The 8,561-nt window shown below is 37.7% G+C and overlaps 1 long non-coding RNA gene across 3 annotated transcripts in view; it reads left to right on the forward strand.

The window, feature by feature from the left end:
• The window catches only part of LOC133767603 (uncharacterized), a 371,079-nt gene extending 365,879 nt beyond the window's left edge, over positions 1-5,200 (forward strand). For all 3 annotated transcript variants that reach the window (XR_009866897.1, XR_009866898.1, XR_009866899.1), the window contains 2 exons: positions 1,935-2,060; positions 3,665-5,200. This is a non-coding gene — a long non-coding RNA (uncharacterized LOC133767603). The remainder of the gene's footprint in view (positions 1-1,934; positions 2,061-3,664) is intronic.
• Positions 5,201-8,561: the final 3,361 nt, after the last annotated feature.

Consider the following 8,561-nt stretch of genomic DNA (forward strand, 5'->3'; position numbering starts at 1 on the left):
GTGAGAAGCCATGCAAGAGGGAAGCATATTTATTGCAGCCATCAGTTTGGGGGTTCATTGTCTAGGCACCCAGTGAAGCCAAATGGACAATCATGATAATCCGAGAAGCAGACTGACTGGGCTTTAAGAAGCAACCCTCCATGAGAACTATGTTCTAGGGGCAAGTCCCCAGTGCACTGAAGACCTCCCTCTAGGTCCACTGCATGGAAGTTGTGATTAGATCAAGTCTGTACCCTTAATCCATTAGCCATCAACATAACACCTTGGGATTTAATGCAGTCAAGTCCTGTTCAAATCATAGCAATATGATGTGCCTTAATTTTTTTCTTCACATTTTTGTGGGTGAGCTGTTCTCTCCTGGAGTTATTCATGCTACTGAGAACACCTGATAACTCATCTAGGCCTAGATGGTATGAGCTGCCTTGATTCATGGTGGTTGGTGTTGGCTGTCAGCCATTTGGTCTAGGGGTCTCAGCAGAGAGGATTCTTCTTGCTCCATAAGATCTTGCATCCTTCAGTGGCTAGGTTAGGATTCTTCAGATGATGATTTCCCTGTAGTGTTCCAAGACTCTCCTTGAGAAGGTCTCTATCATCATTTTCACTGCATTATTTGGTCAAATAAAGTTCTAGACCAGCTCAAATTTACTGGAAGATAGACTCCACCTCTTTTTCATGGACAAAGTATCAAATCTACCAAGACAGACCATCATACTCAAAATAAGAAACACAAGTGGCCAAGCAGTGTATGAAAAAAAAAAAAAACTCCATATCACTAGTCCTCAGAAAAATGAAAACCACAATAAGATATCACTTTTTCCCTGTCAGAATGGGTGTTATCTAAAAGACAGTAATCAACGCTGTCAAAGATGTGAAGAAAGGAAATTCTTATACATTGTTGGTAGGTATGTAAATTAGTGTGCTCAGTGAGGAAAAAAAATAGACCTGCCATATGATCCAGCAATCTATATATCCAAAAGACAAAGTAATTTTATCATAATACCTGCTCCACCACATTTATCACAGCACTAGTCACAATAGCCAAGATACGCTATCAACCAAGGTGTCCATCATTAAATGAACAGAGAAAATGTGGCATATATACACAGTGGAATACTCTTTAGACATAAAAAGTATGAAATATTATAATTTTCAGCAAAATGGATGGAACTTGAGGACATCATGTTGCATGAAATAAGTCAGACACAATAAGACAAACGGGGAATGTTCTCCCTCGAAGACCTCTATATGAACACAAAATGCTGACTATTAGAGGTTGGAGGGATAAAAGGAGTTTGGATAAAAAACAATACGGGAAGCTGGGTTTGACTTACTGATTGTGACAAATATACTAGCATGAAATGTTAATAGGGGAAATGGGCGAGCAGTATATGGGAGCTCTCTAGTACTACTTCAAAATCTTAGTTTTGTAAATTCAACTATTCTGAAATATAAAAAATGGGAAAAGGTATTTTGGCTATCTTCTTCCACACAATCAATTTGATATTTGATTACCAACTACTTGTATAAAAAACAGTTCTGTGTATAAATGGCAAAGAAAAAGTCACAATTTCAATGGATATATTAAGAATTATGAGTCAATGCCAAGAGTTAAAATTCTATGAAGTAGTTTATATAACAACTACAGGAATAAAGGGAAAAAATGACAGAAGATATGAACAAGGCAACCATGGTTGAGAAGGATCTAGCAAACCACAGGCATTTCAGGATGACTTATCAAAAGCCAAAAGAAAAAAATCTTAGAAATCACAGTAAATGAGATGATAGGAAATAATTCAGATGAATAGATAATATAGACAGGACCTCTCTCAATGGTGGCAAGCAGTAATGAACAGGATGGAAATCTTGCTGTATCTAGAGAGATTATGAGTAACTATTGAATGGGGTCCATGATTCATTTGGTGCTTGACATACAGGGTCAAAGAAGCTGAGTTAACTGGCATATGCCAGACTGGGAAGGCAATGACCAAACGTGAAAGCCGAGATGAGATGTGAGAAGCTATACAAGAATGGAAAATAATTCCCCAGAACCAGTTCCTAGGGTGAGTTGCTTAATAATTTGGTTTACTTTCAGCCTGCCAATATTTTATGGCACCAATAATTTCTACACATCATTCAAAAATACTTATTATGATGCTTGAAACAATGAAGTCTACATATTTTATGAGTAGACAATAAGTCTAGGAATCATAGAAGGGAGTCAGTATTCCACATTGGTACTCAGAGAAGTCTTACTGGAAGAATAATGTCTAAGCTGGAATGAAAAAATATAGAAGACCACCAAAGGAAGGAACAACAGTAAGAAGGGAGCATTCCAGGCAACAGATACAACATGATTAAAGAAAACTTTGGCCAGAGAATGCTTGGAATATTTTATTCTCAGAGTTATAATAGCCATAATTATAATTGTTATCAACTACAAAATTCCTACCTCATGCTACACTTTGAATTGAACACTTGTCTTCAAAAATCCAAATGAGAGTATGTATTTCCATTGTGTACAAATACACAGGATTAGTTAGGTTGATAAGATAGAGATCATTTTGGTTTCCAAACCACCTCTCTCTAATCTAGGTTACATAGCCTTATAACAAGACCATTTTAACCTGACCATTATGCCAAAACTAATTTCTATACCACAGATACTTTGACCTGTTTTTATGTAGACATACCAAGCTTCATTCTTTTAAAAAATTAACCTGCTGCACTGATACTGAAAGTTTAACACCCTAGCCTTAAGTGCTGGTATCCCATATGGGCGCTGGTTCTAGTCCCAGCTGCTCCTCTTCCAATCCAGCTCTCTGCTATGGCCTGGGAAAGCAGTAGAAGATGGCCCAGGTCATTGGGCCCCTGCACCCACATGGGAGACATGGAGGAAGCTCCTGGCTTTGGATCAGCGCAACTCCAGCCATTGCGGCAAATTTTGGAATGAACCAGTGGATGGAAGACCCCTCTCTCTGCGTAACTCTGACTTTCAAATAAATAAATCTACTTTCTCATCTAATTCTTGATCCTCGTTCCCTCATCTTTCCCATTGTAACCACAGACATTACAAATTGGATGAAATTAGAAACCTGCCTGGCAGACAAACCAGGAGTTCTGTTTATCATCCTTGATGCTCTCAGAAAATCCATCCATCTATCTCAGCTACAGGATTCCCCTTTCTGAAAAGCTGGCTTGTGTTGCTTCTGCATCTCAAATTCTCCAGTTTCTTCAATAAGGAAATTGTGGTAGTATTCACTTTATTATTAAATAGCCACATCTACATTTTGATAAAAATGTTTTCCATTTGTAAACTTGGGGAGGGCATTTGCAACTTGGAAATCTAACAAAATATTATACTTTGAATTTGAAAAACTATACAAAATGCCTTTATGGTGTGAACAATTGAAACTCCAGAATCACACATCCTTCTGCACTGATATGATTGATTCTGAGGATGTGGATTTGTCCCTAAATCATAATGGAACGGATGAAGGTTATTAAGATTAATATGAAGAGAAACAAATCTTGTAGCAGAAGATATAGCTACTCACTGGAAACTTGGTATTCTATGGGTTATGTTAAAATGGGAATTACATAGTTAAGGGGATGATTCTTAGAGTGTGTTTGAATCATGACACAAATTTTTATTTTCCTTCTTAAGCTTTACAGGTACTCTTCCAAACTGTGACACTGAGGATACACAAAACTGCCTTTAAAAGTCAGTGGGTCATCTAGTGAATAAGAAAGCTGAAACTAAATTTCCATGAAGTGAAAGTTACATGTTCTTAGTCTTTGATAAGGACTAAAATCTAAAAGGTTATTGGTATCAAGCTTATTTGTAAGGTTGCACTTGAAAACATTGTCATGCAGATTGTATCTCCAAAACCCTGCATCTATTTGACAAGAACTGAAATATCTGAATAAGTTGCTTCAGGAAGGAAAGATCTCAAGTGAGAATTCTTGCATCCCACAAGTGAATAATATCAGAAAAATCCCTCAGCCTTAGTGGGTTATGATACAAACTACTCTCCCACTGAGAGGCTGTCTCCATCTGCTCTTCGTGAAAAGCATCTGTTTTACCTGTACCATCAAATACAGACTGAATGCAGATGGTCAGGTCTCCACAATGGCTTCTGAATCTCCAGCAGTCATGCTGACCTCCAATTCAAAGGTTTAATGTTAGCAGGGCATTTGGTGACAATCTGAAAAAAAAACAAACAAATATTTTGGATCAGATTGTGTTGGCTTTTTTTTTTTTTTTTGGCTTGTCAAAATATAGCAAAAGCACTTATTGACCATCTGCTTCTTTGCTTTCTATTGAGGAAAAAATTATGCATCAGTTGTAATATGAATTTTAAAAACTCATGGTCATTATAACATGCATTTTTTGTCTTTCTTTGGTTTCAACCAATTTTAATTTATAGAATACAAATCTCTTCAGAATGATACATTCCTTAATTTAATCAATGATACAAGGCCTAAATATTTCTTGTATTTAAACAGAAATACAGGTTAAAAGTATATGAACACAGAACGCAAAATGTTTTTACTTAAGCAGCTACATAAATGAGGCTGTTCAAGTTTCTTCACAACCATGTTGTAACTACTGAACAAATTATGCTTAACAATAGTAAAGATGTAAAAACTTCACATTTAAACACGAAAATATGCAACAACAACAAAAGAAGTATCTTCATTACCAAAGAGCTTAATTAATTCATCCTCAGACACTGAGGCATAGCAAAACACCTACATCAAAGGTTGCATTCATTTGAAAGGTATCAATATACTATGTTAGCTATAATGTTAAATTGGTAAATTGTAGCATAATTAAATCTGTTTCTCAAATGTGAACTTTAGTAGTCTAGTGCTGCTTTTTATATGCTCTAAGTACTACAAATAGTCTCAAAGCTGAACACGTATTGATACAATAAGCATGTTTGATAATTCATGAAGCATGTAACAAACTACTCTTCATAGTGAAGGTTGTATAACTGTTAGCATTATTTTTTTGATAACCATAAAATACATTCTTGTAGGATTAGTTTTCAAAAAACTTTCCTAAGAGAAATGGGGAATAATTTTCCCTGAGTTGGATGGTAATTCGTTCACTTGTAAAATATGGCATAACCAAGAATAACAATCTCCAAGGGACTGACTGACTTATTGTACTGTTGTGTCTTTTAATAAATACTGATTCAAGAGAAGGAATAACAGTCTGTCTTTTCATTTGGCATGTTACTTAGCTGTGATGTACATCCCTGACACTAAAATGGGTGGAAGAAAAGATGATTTGGCCACCGGAGACAATAAAAGACGTTAAGAAATAGTGAACGTTGAAAACCTCTCTTTCAGGGAGGGAAATGTTACCTTGCAGAGAAAATAAAGTGTCTTTAAATGAAAAGAAAAATTTACCTCGGTCTCTGCTACATGACAGATGTTATAGACGCTGTCCATGGTACTGCCATCACTCTACCTCCCACTCCCCCTCTCACCTCCACTGCCCCACAGTTGCCATTTACTTGATCATGTATTAGTTGCTAAGGACTTACACTAGAGTCTTTTGAAGGCATGACCTTGATTGATGGGAATGACTTCTCCAGGAAATTCCTGGGAGGCTGGTAGCCATACACTGATGCTACAAGGTGTGATATAGCTCAGCCCTCTTGCCTCTAGCCAGGGAGAAGCTCTGTGATACACTCTAAGCTCCAGCACTCCCAAAAATATCAGAAGATGAGACATCGTGAAAGCTCATCTTTGTCTTGCTGTTTATCTTGCTCTCCATGTATCCTTAGAATTTTCCCATAGTAGCAGTTCCTTTAAGAATTACCAGCATAGGAATCTCTATCTTATCCTATTCTTTTAAAGAACCTAATCAAATACAATCAGTTGTACATGATTGTCTAAATGTGTCTCATTGTTATCTACAATTTGAAATTTTCAGTAAAAGGGTCATGTTTTTCAGAAGTATCCACCTTGACATTGCTAGAAAGGCATCCGTGGTCATTTTTTTTTTTTTTTTTGACAGGCAGAGTGAATAGTGAGAGAGAGAGAGAGGTCTTCCTTTTTGCCACTGGTTCACCCTACAATGGCCACTGCGGCCAGCGCATTGTGCAGATCTGAAGCCAGGAGCTTCTCCTGGTCTCCCATGCAGGTGCAGAGCCCAAGAACTTGGGCCATCCTCCACTGCCTTCCTAGGCCATAGCAGAGAGCTGGCCTGGAAGAGGGGCAACTGGGATAGAATCCGGCACCCCAACTGGGACTAGAACCCGGTGTGCTGGTGCTGCAAGGCAGAGGATTAGCCTGTTAAGCCACGGCACCGGCCCCGTGGTCATTTACTAACAGTTGTTTATTTGAATTTATTTTGCTTATGGTTATGTTCATCAGAAAAGAAAAGTTAGTTTGGGGCAGCCTATGTATATAAAGGGAAAAGCTACATGCTGAAGCTGCTAATTTTTCTTTAGCAAGGGATTTGAATACAATGGATGGAAAACAGTATTTGGAGCCAAACTTAAATGATTGATCCAGGATTAGCATTTATTAGCTGTGTGATCTTGGTCAAACCACATAAATTTACTGAACTTTAATCTAATTTCACTTAACATTGAAATAATGGTGCCAATTCCACTTCAGTTTCATGATGAATAGCATCAAGATATTGTAGATTAAAAGCTTGGACAAGTGCCTGGAACATAGCAGTTACTCAGTGAATGGTATTTTTAGCAATGGAAAGTGATTTAAATGCAGATGGTAGCCAATCAGCTTATTAGGTCTGAGTTTATCATTCAGTCTGTTCCCAATCCTTTGGTCGGTTTCTTACTGATGACGGGTGCCTCCTTTAGAAGCATTCCAACAGGACCTGCATTTTCTGAACTGTGGTATACACAGGAGATCTCAGAGGAGTCAGATATCCCAAGTGATGAAACAAACAAATAGGTAGTGTAGAAGCTCCCCAACTGTAGAAGTTAAAAAAAAAAAAAAGCAAAACTGCACATGGAAATATGCAAAGAAATGTGTCATTCAGACACATTAACACAAGGAAAATAAGGCAGTAACACCAATATAACTATTGGAACACTGGGCCTAAAGTATAGATCTGGCTTCTCCTGAAAAGCACTCCTCATTGCTCCATGATAACAAATGGCCAGAATCAATCAGAAGCTTCTTTCTTTAGGCAGAAAATTACCCACCAATTAGGTAACCATATGATTTGTTGTCAAAACCAGGATATTGGGGGCATGCATTTAAGGCAGTAAGATGCCAGTTAATGTGTTTGTACCCACACCAGAGTGCCTCTTTCAAGTCCTGACTTCCACTTCAGGTACCACCAGCTTCCCGCTAATGCAGATGCTGGGAGGCAGCACTCACATCTCAAGTTGTTCGATCTCTGCCACCAATGTGGGAGACTCATATTGAGTTTCCACTTCTCTACTTCATTCACCTAGCCACTGTGGGCATTTGGGTGGGGAACCAGTGATGGGAATGCTGCCTATCTTCCTGCCGATTTCTTTGTCTCCCTAAATAAATAAATAAATGCACACACATAATATATACGTATATGTACATATACATGTGTATACATAGAAAACTAAGATACTTTGAGAATTATGCTGTAGTATCAATACTGATGCCAGAATGATAAGCATGAATCAAACCTTGCCCCATGTATATTGGAGTAAACATCACAGTCCAACTCCGTTCTGCTCCCCCTTGCTTCTCAGTCAGGTATAACATGACTTAAAACTGTAGGTACTATAGAGATCTCTTCAGAAGCATCTTGGTTTTGATCCAATAGTTCATTTGGGGGGGGGGTTCAGTATTCTCATAAGAATTATTAAGTAAAACTGCAATAACGTCTGATTAGTATACCCAAAATGATACACAGGGTCTACATAGTTGTATTTCTCTACAGATTTTGAGTTCAAAATATTTCACAATTAAAAATACACTGAAAATGTTTTTTAAAAGTTGAACATAAGGAAAGCAGCAAGAGAAAAAGGGCACAGTTTTCATATTACTGGGATGTCAAGTTGACCAGGTTTTTGGATTTTGTTTGGGGACACATTTGTTGTGCATGGTGAAACATCTTTTACAAGGAACAATTGGTGATGGGTAACCAGAAAAAAACAGATATAAGAGCTGGAGAAATGAAAACGACCAGCTTAAGAGAGAAACAATGCAAACATTTTTGGAATGGGCAGCAGGCTTTGCAATCTGTTGCGCTGGAGTTTTAGGGACTTACCACAGACAGTGTTTGTTATTGCAGAATATTTTGTTTCCCAGGAGGAAGGAAGATTATCCAAAAGAAACACAACAGTGAAACATACACAGATGAAACAGCAAAATAAAGTCCTACACTATAAACCACAAATGGCTCAATATATTTGCTTGGGAATTATTGGAGAGGCCCAATATTTAATACTTCCACCCTAACAATGTTTATTAAAAGAGAAGATTGAGTAACGCTTGCAGTGGCTTTTCAGCTAAGTGCCCCATCGTCTCAACTCTCTGTGGCTTCCTAACCTCCTATAATTTCTTTTTGGCACATTTGATATTTC

Source organism: Lepus europaeus, chromosome 10, assembly GCF_033115175.1.
Source record: "Lepus europaeus isolate LE1 chromosome 10, mLepTim1.pri, whole genome shotgun sequence".
Taxonomy (NCBI): Eukaryota; Metazoa; Chordata; class Mammalia; order Lagomorpha; family Leporidae; genus Lepus; species Lepus europaeus.